The sequence below is a fragment of the Pteropus alecto genome, unplaced genomic scaffold (genome assembly GCF_000325575.1).
Source record: "Pteropus alecto unplaced genomic scaffold, ASM32557v1 scaffold67, whole genome shotgun sequence".
NCBI lineage: Eukaryota > Metazoa > Chordata > Mammalia > Chiroptera > Pteropodidae > Pteropus > Pteropus alecto.
Window position 1 is genome coordinate 911412 of NW_006441061.1, and position 15163 is coordinate 926574.

General features: G+C 37.4%; 1 protein-coding gene across 1 annotated transcript in view; it reads right to left on the minus strand.

Moving 5' to 3' along the window:
* DENND1A (DENN domain containing 1A) overlaps positions 1–14605 on the minus strand; it is a 428365-nt gene extending 413760 nt beyond the window's left edge. Inside the window, exon 1 of the mRNA XM_025051273.1 lies at positions 14541–14605. The gene's annotated coding sequence lies outside the window, so the exon portion shown is untranslated. The remainder of the gene's footprint in view (positions 1–14540) is intronic.
* Positions 14606–15163: the final 558 nt, after the last annotated feature.

Here is a 15163-nt window from a genome sequence, read left to right on the forward strand (position 1 = left end):
CCAGTTTTTGGAAAAAAAATAAAAAAATCCCCAATGTTTTCAAAAAAAAAAAAAAAAAACACACACAGAAAATCATTATCAAGCGTTTCAAGGACTTTATAGTCCTCCAAGCTACGAAAAATAACATAGGTGTTCTTTTGTGGCAGAAGGCTAAAAGAGTGGAAAACAGTGCTTTGATGTGACAGAATAAAGAAAACTAACTAGGCACTGTTAATTATTTTGTAGTTAGTATTTTTTTAATCCTCACAGCAACCCTAAAAGATAAGCATTATCAAACTCATATTTGCAAATGAGAAAAGTCAAGAAAAAAGATGAATAACTTCCCCAAGGTCAGATGGCTGTTAGCTGCAGAGCCAGGATTCAGACCCAAGCCCAGAGCTTTTCCCACTACACCCACTGCTTCTGCTAACAGAGAGGGTGGGGAATCAGCTTTTAGTGAGACAAATTCCCATGATGCCAGACCACCAGGCAGTTTCCCAGGGGTGGCAGAAAAAGCCTAAAATGCAAAAAGTATGGGCTGCCGGGACTGGGGTAAAAGCCTCATTGTACTCTGGGAAGTCTGATGGACACTTACTAAATGGGGAGGAAAAGGCATTCCTCGCCTAGTGCGACAAACGTGAACACGCCTTCCTCCAAACTTTTTTTCCTGAGCACATCTGCTCATAGAAAAGGCGGAAAAGTATCTTCCAGAAAAATCACTCGAGAGAAAACTGCAAGATAAGTGTGGCTTCTAACATAAATGCCCTCCCCAGGATTTCCATTTAAAAATAGAATGTAGCACACTGAGCAGCCATTCAACCTACTGGAAATGAGGTATTTTATCAACAATAAAACTGCAGAGACTAAATATCAAGGTTCGCTGCAATCAGTTGGAATTGTGTCAATTCATTCATTTGTCCAACAAATATGTACTGAGTGCCTACTATACACAACGTACTGTTGTAGGTGCTTGGGGACGTATCAGTGAACCAAGGAAGCCAAGGTCTCTGCCCTTGTGGAAATGACAGTCAGAAGGAGCTTGATCATACAGAGTCCCCTCAAGCTGATCATAATCTGACTAAAAGTCACACTTTTTTTATTAATAAAAAGAGAAATAAACTATTCCTCCGTGGCTTTGCAAATACTTGCCTTCTGTCTGGAATGTCCCCCACCCCAGCACCTATCACACAGCAGGCCTTTATGAAATACTGCTGATTGGATGAAGTGTAATAGAAAATGGGGAAATGTAGCAGTGATCAACCCTAAGTTGGGTCTAGACGCGCAAGCTTTTACCCAGCAGCAGGTCCAGACAAACCCAAATAAAACCTGAGTCGACTCAATCTCTACCCAGCCAACACAAGGGAAAATGGGTCAGCTTGTTCCAGGGTCAACCCCAGGGACCAAGAACTTTTTTAAGAACCTAAACCGGACTTGCTGGGGCTGCTGGAGGCAAGAAAGAAACCTAGTCAAGCCTTCCAAAGGCCCTGGACCTGACTTAGATCTGGTCCCAACGTCCTGCCATCATGTGGGCAGAAAGAAAGCGCCTAGAATGGGAACAGGTGACATTTTTCCACTTCAGATCCCTGATGAGCCTTGACTTCTAGCATGCAAATCCAACTTATTTTTCTTTAATGGTAGTTCACACTGAGAGGTACTCTGTGCCATTCCTGTGCTTAATTCTTTAATATTTTTTTCTCATTTGAACTTTACAATAACACCATGAGGTATTATCCTCATCAGCCCCATTTTACAGTTTAGGAAACTAAGACAAGAGAGATTAAGTAATTTGCCCAAAACGCACAGGGACATAAACCATAGTGGTAGTGTTGAAACTTGAACCCAGATGGTCTGATTCTTGAAACCATGCTCTTAACTAGATTTTGCTAACTGTACCTTTGAAGTTGGGGGTGGGAAGGAACTTTTATTAACCAAAATATTTAGTAAGAAGAGGAAATAAATGTTCTGCTTAGCTGACTTTCTACTTCATCGAGAGCCATGATGAAAATGTTTTACTGCAGTTTTTGTAGAAAATCTTTCCCAAATACTTTTGTCAATTTTCCTTTCATAGTAAACACAACCTAACAAACTAATGGAATGCTTCCCTTTGATGTTCTAGAAGCCAATTCCATCATTCTGAGTATCAGTGATGATTACTGCTAAGGACAGAAAACTGAGCTAAATATACACTAACTATTGACCATATTCCAGAAATGGGCTGTTTTAATAAATCTCTGATACCAGCTTATTTTCTTGGCATCTGGCTCTTCTCACAAGTAGACAGCTTAAATAAAAAAATTCCGGTAACTGAGGATTGATCGTTGGGTTCTTAAGTTTAATGGTGACATGTAAGCAGAGGGGGAAAAATATATAGATCGATCATTTGAAATCATCCATGTGTCCAAAATGTGTTTTTCTGGAAATAACTCAGAATCCTACATTTTCTGAAAAAGAAAATTGGTCATTCAGTTTTCTTTTCCTCAGCAAAGTTTCATATCTTCATCTCACTATTATTCTAGTATTTAAACCTTTCAAAAGAATTCTATATCAGAAGGATTTAATATCTTAACAAAATCACAATTGCAGAAAGTTTTATTGTTTGCTTTTGGTTTGAAGTTGGGTTTTTTTGTTTGTTTGTTTTCCACTTAAGAATGATGTTGAATTAAGTCACCACAAGAACACCTAACTTGTACCAGTTTCTATATTAGGCATTTAATACATATTGTCTCTAATTTACAAAACAACCTGCCAAATACATATAAGTCCCACTTAAACAAAAGGCAAACTAGAATTCAGTTTAAATAACTTTCCCAAAGTCAAACAATTGGTGAGTGGCAGAAGAAACTGATGTCAAACCCTACGGTCTTTCCATTACATTGTTTTTATTACAAATTACCCATGAAAATACTTAATGACATTGTTATAATCTAGACGACAATTCATCTGCACCTATCTTCTCTTCGAATGTGGCTTTGCAATAGCATAAACTTCTAATGCCTAAGAACACATTAAAGGTAGGAGAACTGTCTTTAAATCAAACGATTTATTAAAGTTTCCTGCTGGGCAAAGCAAGCTCGTAGTGATATCTTCAGTAAAGCTTTCTTTTTCTAATGAAAGCCTTTGAGCAGACTGCATGTTTTCAATGTAACATAAAGCAGGGAATGCAAAATGTGTTGTGAAATAATACCAAAAGAAGTTCAAAAGCTAGAATACAATTTCCTAAAGGTTTTAAAAAAAATAAAAAAAAGGTCTCCTAAGCATTTGAAACATGAGGTCTAGTTCCTGTTTTATAAAGCTTACACCTCACTTTCCATAGAGTCCAGCAGTGCTGAACCTAAACTGAGTGCTCTAAGAACAAGTGATTAAAGAACTTTAACTAGAAATTAGATGTATGAAAATAAGACCTCAGTCATATAGACAGACTCCTGGGGAAATCAGGTTTATATGGCAGTTTCTGAGAAAGCTAAAGGCTTACATTTTTAAGTACTGAAACTTAATCATTTTGGTTGTAAATTTCTCCAAACTAGATTATACATCCCACTGCTTTTTTGAAAAAAGTATTTTGAATAAAACATTTTCCTGGTGACTGCAGCGGACGTCTGCTTTGACTGTCCAGCATCCACCCTCCCTTCTCTGGTAACGGCATCAGAATTCCCTCTGAGGAACTGCCCACCCCATTCTCAGGCCACGGAATCCAGGTGGCACGGAATAGGCCCCCACACACATCCTCCCTGATCCCCCAGTCAGCATCTCAGTCACCCACTCAGAATCATGTGATTGGTTCACAGACTGACCTATGACCCAAACAGGGCCTAGTACAATCGGCTCTGGGACTATGGCTCAAAATGATGTAAGACACTCTTTTTTCCACTTGGGTAACTAAACTGGCTAAAAGAATATAAGCCTGGATTTGCTACTCGCCATCTATGCCATTGTATAAGGAGCACTTGTCCAAAAATGAACCCAACACCGAAGACAGAAAACCAAGAGATAAAGAGATGACAAATCTCTGAAAATATAAGTAGGACACCTAATCCAGCAAAACACAAAGACAGTTTTATCAATGCATTTCTCAGTATTGAGAACCAATAAATTCCCTGTTTTACTCAAGCCAGATTTGACCGGGCTTCTCCACTTACAATAAAAAGAATTCTAATAACACATGATCAGTAACTTTACTGAGCAATATTATCAGAAAAATCTTCAGGATAAATCAAAGTGCATAGGGCATAAGCTAAGGGTTTTTCCATGAATAAAGGATTTAAGTTTGAATGCATGGATTCTGAAAAAATCTACTTTGGCTAGTTAATTTTACTTTAGTTTCTGTTTTACAACCAGGTTAGCTTGATAACAATTGCTAAAGAGCAGAGTTCTACACAGGTAAGAACTCTTGCCTTACACAAAAACAATAATTTGAAATAACAGCTACTTAGGTATAAATCTAACAAAAATATGTACAAGAACTGTATGAGAAGAGCCACAAAACTCTGAGGAACAAAACTGAAGAATAGAGAGATATTCCATGTTCATGGATAAAACACTGAATATCGTCAATATGTCAGTTCTTCGCAACTTGGTCTATATAGATTAAATGCAATTGCAATTGAAATACCAGCAAGTTATTTTGTGGATATTGACAAATTAATTCTAAAGTTTATATGGAGAGGCAAAAAATTCAGAAGAGCTAAGACAATATTGAAGGAGAACAAAGTCAGAAGACCGACACTGACTTTAAGACTTACTATAAAGCTACAGGAACCAACGCAGGACGGTATAGGTTAAAGAATAAACAAAAAGATCAATGGGACAAAATAGAAGGCCCAAAAATAGACCCACATAAATAGTCAACTGATCTTTGGGAAGGAGCAAGGACATTACGGAGGAGCAAAGACAGTCTTTTCAACAAATGGTACTAGAACAATTGGACATCCACATACAAAAAACTGACTCTAGACACAGACCTTCCTTACACCTTTCACAAAAATGAACTCAAAATAGATCATAACCTAAAGGTAAAACACAAAACTATAAAACTCCTGGAAGATAACATAGGACAAAACAGAGATGCTCCAGGGTAACGGCAATGACTTTTTAGATACAATACCACAGGCACAACCCATGAGAGAAACAACTGATAAACTGGACTTTGTTAAAATTTGAAACTTCTGCTCTGCCAAAGACAATGTTAAGAGAATAGAGGACAAGCCACAGACTGGAAGAAAATATTTTCAAATAACATTTAATAAAGAACTGCTATCCAAAATATACAAAGAACTCTTAATACTCAAAAAATAAAAAAATAAACAGCCCAATTAAAAACTGGGACAAAGATCTTAACAGACACCTAACCAGAGAAGATGTTCCGATGGAAAATAAGCATTTGAAAAGATGCTCCACATCTGTCATCAGAGAAATGCACAGTATAACAATGAGATACCACTGCACTCCTATTAGAATGGCCAAAATCCAGAACACTGACAACACCAAATGCTGGTGAGGATGTAGAGCAACAGGAACTCTCATGCACTGCTAGAGAATGGAAAATGGTACAGCCACTTTGGCAGAGCATTTGGCGGTTTCATACAAAACTATACACTTACCATAGGATCTAGCAATCACGCTCCTTGGTATTTACCTGAGAAGTTGAAAACATGTCCACATGACAAATCTGCACACAGATGTTTACGGCAGCTTTATTCATAAATGCCAAAACTTGGAAGCAACCAAGATGTCCTTTTATCACGCCATGAAGAGACACAGAGGAATCTTAAGTGCATAACGCCAGGTGAAAGAAGTTCATCTGAAAAGGCTACATACTGTATTAACCCACCTATATAACATTCTGGAAATGACAAAACCATGGAGACAGTAAAAAGATCAGTGGTTGCCAGCGGTTGGGGACGTGGAGGGATAAATAGGCAAAGCACATAGGATTTTTAGGGCCCTGAAAACTCTTCGTGTAATATTATAAGGATGGGTGCATGTCATCATACATGTGTCCAAACTCACAGAATACACAACATCAAGAGTAAACTGTGACATAAACAGACTTTGATTATGATGTGTCAATGCAGGTTTGTTCCTCAGTTGTACAAATGTACACTCTGGTGAAAAATGTTGATAATGGGGACAGCTGTGCAAGTGTATGGCAGGGGGTATGTGGGAAATCTCTGTATCTTCCTCTAAATTTTGCCGTGAACCTAAAACTTTTTACAAAAAATTAAATGTTTTAAAACAAGTCTTAAGTAACAACTGCTCCCATTTATTAGGAACGTGCCATGTCCCGTGCACTGTGTATTCCCACTTGATCCTGTCAGCTCCATAAAGCAGGCACCATTAGGGCTCCCATTTTATAGTTAAGAAAATGAGCCTCTCAGATTGGCATTTTGATTTTTTAAAAATAAAATCGATAAACTGGCTGCTCACATGGATTTCATTGTTAGCAGATCAATGAATTCTAGGTCCACCAACAGGGCCAAACACCTAACACAGTGAACCACAAACACAGCAAGAAGAACCACACTGTCATGAGTTACCAAAAATTGTGAGACTCTCCGATATCGTCATGTATATCCAGATGGCCCCTATAATGCACAATTTAGGAACAGGAAGAAATCTGGAATCAGCTTCAAATAACTAAACATTAAATAATAAAATCTATGGCTCACTTTTCGTTACTTTTTAAGAAGCAATTCGAAGTCATTCTATATAACCAATTTAGAGCATCAGCACAGTGTACTAAAAGCATGAGCTTCAAGCTGGAATATACAATTACAGTAAAACTCAAAATGTGATCTCAGTAGAGAAAGGCAACTTGAGGGGGCGCTTCAAAGATCAATTTCTGATGTTGAACGGCAGGTACATGCACTTTCACTTATTCTTTAAAGTGTACACATACACACATATATATAATTTGTATCACAATTTTCCTAAGTTTGTTTAAAGAATACAGTCAGGCTAGAGTTCAAACTCCAACTCTGTCCTTTGCACAAGCTGCTTCCATTCTCCAAGCTTTCATCGTTCAATATTAATGGAGGGCCTACTATTCTGGCTGTTGGAACATCCAGGTACAAGAAAGATATCACCTCTGTCCTCAAAGAATGCTATTTTTCTTACCTATATAATTGAGATAATATTCCTACTTCATTAGGTGGTGGGCAAAAGCTTTATTACAATGAGCTCACACTCGGCTCACCTCTAGTTTAAAGAAATAATCATTATAACAATCCTCAGAAAAAAACCAAGGCGCATCACAATTCTAAAAGTTGCCCGACTTTTTGAAATCAGCTTAAAAAGTACAGTGAGAGGAGGTTCCATAAGTCTATCCCAAATGAGATATTTTCTAAGTAGCATGACTAAGTACTTAAGAGTCAGGAAAAAATTGCAAAGGTTTTTAAGTAATCCACGTCTTCTGAGCGACTGGTAATGTGTCCCAACTACAAATCAGGGCCCACACTTAATACCCCATAATATGGATTCATTTTCACTAAAAAAATTCAAGAGAAGAAAAATAAAGCTCAAGTAATCATGCTAACTCATCCAAAATTTAAAAAAATATGTAAGAAACTCTTAGAGTTCATGAATGAAAACTGCCTCTCCCTTGGTTTCCTATACAAAGCTGATTTCTCCTCCTTCACATTAACATTATCCGCTTTTTCTAACTACTCATGTGCAAGTTATATTAGCCAGTTGTTTGGGGGAAGATGCCACAGAAATGAAGTTAATATCCTGATTCTACTACTTGGTGGCTGTCCAACCAAAGAGGCAAGTAAATTAACCTCTCTGAGGCTGTTTCCTCAAAAATAAGACCCATCTTAGAGGGCTGTTCAAGATTTAACAAAGTCATTTTAAGACAAGTGAGTGGGACATAATAAAAACTCAATAAAAGTTGGCCATTTTATTATCGTTCTTCCAAAGCTTGCTGTGATTTATTATATTCTTACTGAAAAATCATAAAATTATTAGTTAATACTTCTAAGAATATTTTAATATAAAGTAAAACGACTCTTAAAAGGGTTTTTTTTTCCCCCTCCACTCCACTTCTAGAGACACAGGATAAACTGTTTATCTTTTTAAAGGACCTAATAACGTTGAGCACCTTCTGCACTCACAGATTCAGGCAAAACTAGAATCAGAGTCCTATGAAGGGAAAGCTAAAGTTCAGACTAACAACTCCGGCTCTCAACACCTTAAGCTGGCCAAGACTCAGTTTTCTTCATGATAGTGCTAATACAGAAATGTGAACAGACACATTCAAGAGCGATTTTAAAGCAGAGGATCTGGGATTTGGGGGTGGGTTTTTTTGTTTGTTTCTTTTTACCTTCTTTTTTTTTTTTTAAGATTACTATTAAACACTAAGTTGAAAATCTCAGCTAATCAAAGCACCATGTCTAGAGCATTCCTTTCACAGAATTCTCACGACAGTCTGTCAACTTGACTACCCATTTCTTTTTAAAAGGTGGCCATTGGACTAATGCATTAAAAATGCTGGGAGGGGAGCTGACACAGGAGGAAGCTAGCCTGCCAAAGAGCCTTGAGAACCTGATGCTGCCACTCTCCCAGTGCTAAGCGCCTGGCCAAGAACAGTGCCCGCAGCAGGCTCAGAGATGCCAGCTGTAATGAGACACTTGTGTTTGAAATGCATTCCAGAGTTTCAGCACAGCCAGTACCAGCTGATCATGGGACCGGGCAAGCCCGTCCCTCTTGCAAGAGCACCCTCTTCTGAGACCTTCAGTCAGACAGACTAAACACAGCTCTGGAGCTTCCACAGCCCGGGATGACTGTATCGGTTTTCTGGGATCACTATGCAAAGGTGGGTTCTTGTACAAATATACAAATTAGGATACACAAAATGGGGTGTGGCAAAAAAATAAAACATAAAAAAATTAACGGAGTAGATCAAAGATCTACTCAAAATGATGCAAGTTCTTTTTAAAGCATTAAAGTCACGTACCTAAATAGCAATCGTTATACACAAAGATGTTCGCTGGCATTAATTACAACAGGAGAACTGTTGTAAGTGAAAACAATCTAAAGATCTAATTATTAGTAAATATAGCTTGTAAATATGATGTAAAATTCATAGCAAGTGAAATGATTTTTACAAAGCTATATTAATAATTTTAGGAAAAACTGATTAATTTGGGGAGGGAACAAGAAAAACACACACATTTAGGAGTTCAGGAGAAGTTTATATATTTTATTTACACACATACACAAAAGACCACAAGGAAATAAACAGACCAAAACATTAACAGTAGTTATTACTGAGTTATGATTTTTTCTTAGTAAATTTTCAAAAATTTTAAATTTTATACATACTCAAAAACTAATCAGAAAACGAACTACTAAAAATTTAAAAATAGAAAAAAACACACCAGGATAACCTGCCAATATGTACTCAAATAACTTGAGAAAATTTGTAGAATTTTTTATTTACAGTGAGAACATAACATACCACAATATAAGAAAAATTGTAAGAATGAAACTCCCACAGAAGTTTATAGAACAAAATGTATACTAAATCCCCCAATTAAAGACCGGTAAAGTAGTCTCAGTGCTTTCTAACCCACCTTCTCACAGCAGGGAATTAATCCCTCTGGGGGATGCAAACGAACTTCAAAGAGAAGATTATGCCCAGACACTAGTACTGTATAGCGAAAGGTTTATACCTAAATTTGCTCAGATACTTTGGCAGAGATCAGAGATGCAGATCCAAGGAGCAAAGACTAATTTTAAGGCAGATTCTTTGCAATTATTACAATGGCAAAAATAATGCATTAAATAATAGCAGAAAAAGGCAAATATGACAAGTTTTATTAAAACTGAACAAGGAGGTTTTAGAGGCAGACAAAAGGTATCTGAAATCAAATATTTAGTGGCAGTTTATTCACCAGTAATAGCAACTAGGGAAATCTTACAATTTCCCAAAGAAAGTAACCAGCACCATGAGTTCAGTTTGCACAATGTGTGGACGGTATTCCATTCAGTGTCAGAGGTCTTGATGCAATGTCTAAGTAGAACTGACAGATGACATATCTGTTTCACGGATATCATGGAATGCTCTTCAGAACACAGAACACATGAGAGTTTACGATATACGTCTTCGGTAGTACAGACATTGAAAGTTACTGATGAAAAAAGGAACCGTCTTTAAAGTCTAGTAATATTTCTTACTGGCCTTTCTCGCATGTGTCATTTTTTTTATTGTGAGGTAATTTTTTTAGGTATGATTTAGAAGTATGTGTTCATTTTATAGAAATATTTTTTAAGTAGAGTAGTAGTATATCTTAGTAATCTGGCTTTATTTAGTTTCTCAATTTTTAAAAATCATGGATAAGGAATCAAATATAGAGTTTAACTTTTCTGGATATTAATCATCTAATAGAAAACTAAAGTTCCTGGTAGATTAAAGACTAAACATGAAAGGCAAAACTATAAATTTCTCATTAGAAAATATAGGAAAATATCTTCATATCTGTAGGGTAGGAAAATATTGAAAAGTTGTACTACATTAAAATCAGTAAGTTTTGACCAAAGGTACCAAAGAGTGAAAGACAAGCAAGAGAAGGTATTTGCAACATATACAAGCAGATAATTAATATGCATAATATATAATTTCTCCTAAATCAATAAAGAAAAGATAGAAAACTCAATTTAAAAAATGAGCAAGAGACTTGAACAGACACTTTTTTAAAAAAGTTATTCAAGAAGCCAATAAGTATATGAAAAGGTGCTCAATCTCATTAGTCATCAGGAAAATGCAAATAAAAACAACAAAGAGATACTACTACTGGACCATCAGATTGGCAAAAAAAAAAAAAAAATCAACAAATCTAATTGTACCAAAGACTGATGAAGTAGTAGAGCTAAGTAAGGACTACCAAATGCTGCTAGAGGGAATGCAGACGAGCATAATCGATTTTGAAAAAAGTTTAGCGAGATCCAGTAATCATAGTACCTATCCTATAGAAATATGTATATGTGCTCTAGTATTCATGTACAAAAAAGATCACAGCAGCACTGCTTGTAATAGTCCAAAACTGAACAACTTCAAGGGTTTTCAACAGCAGAATGGATAAACTGAGATATAATCCTACAGTGTATTACAGCGCAATGAAAACAAATGACTACATCTAGCATAACAACATGGAGGACCCTTACAAACATAATCTTGAGTAAAAAAGCAGCAAAACTTCACACAGAATAATTCTATTTCTATAAAACTCAAGGACGTATACTTGTGTGTTAAAACTATAAAGAAACACAAATGATTATCCTAAGAGTCAGAATAGCAGTTACCTCTGGAGAAAGGGAGAGAGTTACCTCTGGGGCACAGGCCAGACACACCTCTAACATTAAGAGGGCCTGGGCAAGAGCACAGATAAAGGCCACGTACCAATATGTCTGAATATTTAAAAGATATGAAATAAGCTTACAAACTATTAAATAAAATCTGTTCTATCCTCCTATTATGATAAATATGCATTTATAACTGCCTGGAGGACTAAATTCATACTGAGAATCTGAGGGTTTCTTAGAGTTTCATGTGAAAATGTGGTGGTGCAGGGGAAACTGACCACTGGCCCACTGCCCACAGCTCCCTTCTCCATCCCGTACTGCCAAAGGACCTCACGCACAAATGTGCCTTCACCTCCACTCAAGTCCAAGCTCCATCCCATACCCTACTCCCTACAAACAGCCACCCTTGGGCCATCTCTTGGGCCTAGGGGTGTATACACCAGCAGCCCAATCTAACCCTCAGAAAGATTACCTCAGGAAGAAACTCGCACACGCTCTGGAAATAAGCTCGGGGCCACTAAGCAAGAAAGTCTGAGATCCTAAGTACTCAAAGCATGGTCTAGGACAGACAGGTTCAGGCTCCAAGTGGGCATGTTCCATAAGCCCCACAGACTCCTTGCCCCATGGAAAAGAACTAAAGCAGGGCTGCCTAAAGCAGGGGTCCCCAACCCCCGGGCTGAGGACCGGTACCAGTCTGTGGCCTGTTAGGAACTGGGCCACACAGCAGGGGGCGGGAGCAGCAGGCCAGTGAATAAAGCTTCATCTGTATCTGCAGCCGCTCCCCAGCACCAGCATCACTGCCTCAGCTCCACCTCAAATCATCATCAGGCATTAAATTCTCATAGGAGCACCACCAGTCCCTGGTGCCAAAAAGGCTGGGGACCACTACTCTAAAGCACAGGACCAAGGCCTAAGGATCCCTCAGTATTTCCTTAGAAGATTATATTTCTTAACCTAGATAGCAGTAACATGGGTACCAACTTTATAATTATGTAAGCTGTATATATATAAGTTTAATGCACTTTTTCCGCAAGTAATGGGACAGACATCATGTGCCTCCTGGTTGTGATACACAATATGTTTTAGATACTCCTGCCAAAAAACCCATTACCTGAAGCTAATCATCAGGATACAATCAGATCCAAATTTGTGGATTTTCTATGAAAAAAAAACAAAAAACCCTAGAATCTTCAAAAATATGTCATAAAAGGTAAGGAAAAGCTACAAAACTATTCCATACTAAAAGAAACTAAACAGATGTGAAAATAAATGACTGTGTGATCCTGAACTGGATCTTGAGTCAGAGGGGAAGATGCCATAGAAGACACTACTGGGGCAAGTGGTCAGATTTAAATTTGAGCAGCTGACATTTCATCAGTGTTAAATTTCTTATCTCAATAGCTGTACTAGAGTTATGTAAGAAAATGTCCTTATTCTTAGGAGATATATTCTGAAGAATTTAGGCTGAAGGAAGGGCCACAACGTCTGTAACTTATCCTCAAGTGATTCAGCAAAAATTACATGGATATACATGTAGAGTAAAGCAAAAATGGCTAAAAAGTAACAACTGATGAGTCTAAGGAAAGGGTACATGCGCTTGACTATTCTTGTAACTTCTATGTGTTATGATATTTTCAAAATAAAGTTTTTAAAATTAAAGTAAAAAGGTAAGCAAGAAAGGAGTTGTGTGCAAGAAGGGAGAGGAATTAGATCACCGGGTTAACAGAAGAAGATAAAGACTTCATTTTGTTCCTTCTCCCACCCTATTTGACTTTTCAAATTTTGTTCATATCTTTTTAAAAATTCAATCTAACTTTGTGGGAAAAACATTAGCAACTGCAGAAATAAGAAAAATTGTTGTCCTTTAATTTATCTGCCAAATCAGAGCCATCATCAAATGGTTACTCTGTAAAGTCGGCCCACACAGAGGCTGCCGCATGTGCAGACTCAGTAACCCTCCCAGTCCAGTGGTTTGCACCATAAGAGGCAACTTCACATCCTACTTCTAGAACCATCCATTTGTAATATGCTTCACAGCCTTCATTAGATAATCCAAAAAATGGAGCACACACGATTATCTCCCATTTGCTATCAAGAGAAATTCATTCATTTTAACAAACACTGGTGATGTTGTGCAAAGCCCTGTAGATGACACAGACAGGTGTACAACATGGTCATGGTCCTCAAGCCAGCAACGCAGCAGAGTGAAGAGTATCTGAAGCAAAAATCCTGGCTACTCCACACAGTAGCTATATGATCTTGGTAAGTTATCTGACCTCTCTCTCTCAGATTCTATTTTGTCACAGGTGTAATGGAGATGCCACCCAACAACATTTAAGAGTTGTACTGTAAGGACTGACTATACATGTCAAGCATGTAGGAAAAGAAGGTATTTTCATGAGTATTACAGTTTAACTAAACAATGAAAGAGAAAATATGCCCAAGGGTGGTAGAGTCAATTAAAGATATAACTACCATTGAAACCCTGATTACCCCAAGTTTCTAATCCAAATAAATTCACTCTCCCTAAACACCAAATAACATATGCAAACTGTTTGTGTGTGTGGACCAAGAGCTGCTCTCTAACATGCCTTTGGCAAAAGCACCACTCTCTCAGGCACCAAGAAAAAGAACACTGGGTCACAAGGGTTCTTTTCTCATTAACCAAGAAGGATTTTAGGTCAAGAAGTGATATATACTCAGCCTGCACAAGATAGATACTCTAATCTGATCTAAGACTCTGTTGTCCAGGAATACATGTCCAAAGTAGTTTAGTCTAAAAGCTAAAGCCAGAGAAGGTGTTTCCTTCAACTAATTTCCAGCCTTCTTTTACCAGCAGACATAAAATTTACTAAATTAAATCCATTTCAAACATCTTCCAGTTTAGTAAGAGATTTCCTTATTACATCCCTTAACGTATTATATAATAACATAGACATATCTCTTATATTATTTTGTAACCTAAAATTCTAAGCCTTCCTCATTAGCAAGGTGATATTTCCTCCTAAACAGGTGACTTCCAGGCATCTGTGAAAGATACAAACCAAAACCTAATTATTAAAACAAATAAAGTCATACTTCAAGCCTGTTATGGCAGTGACTTAAATCGTTCACTCTACTTATTCTCCACTCCCTAAGTTGATGTGGGCACAAATAAAAGAGAAAGACATTTAAACATACTTAACAGTTTAGAATATTCCTGTGTGCACGGCTATTTCATACAATAAACAAACACGTCATATCATAATCGAACATGCAAATACCTGAAAGAGTGCCACCTGTCCTAGGATAGGCCACTTCAACATATACTTCAAACGTGGTCTCTGGGTTTTGCCTACAAAAGAAAATGATTGTGATTACTGACAAGGATTGAGGCGGTATGTCTACAGAACATGCAGGTTGTGGTATAAGGCAGACCTTGATTAAAATCAATAGCTCTACAATCTAACGTCTATGGAACTTTGGCCAAGTTACTCAACTTCTCTGAGCCGTGCCTTACTAATCTATAAAATGAAAACGCCCAACCACAAAATTATTGTGAAACTTAAAAAAAAAAAAACAACTGTCTAGGTACAATGTCTGGCACATGAAAGGCTGGCTAGCCATTATTACGATTTTACACATGTCACATTTCCAGTTTACACAGCTAGATTTCCAAAGCCATAGGTAGAATTTTGAGGAAACTGAAAGCAAGGCAACACTAGCACAAAGCCGGCTTCTCCCTCATATTCCAGCATAAAATACTCATATGATGAAGTTAACTTGCTTATTTACAGGTTTTAAAGACTGAAACGAGAGAAACAGTATCCTGTTTCACTAGGCTATCATGAGGACAGGATCCTAATCTAAATGTGAGAGAGACACTTTCACACAGGGGGCTTCACCT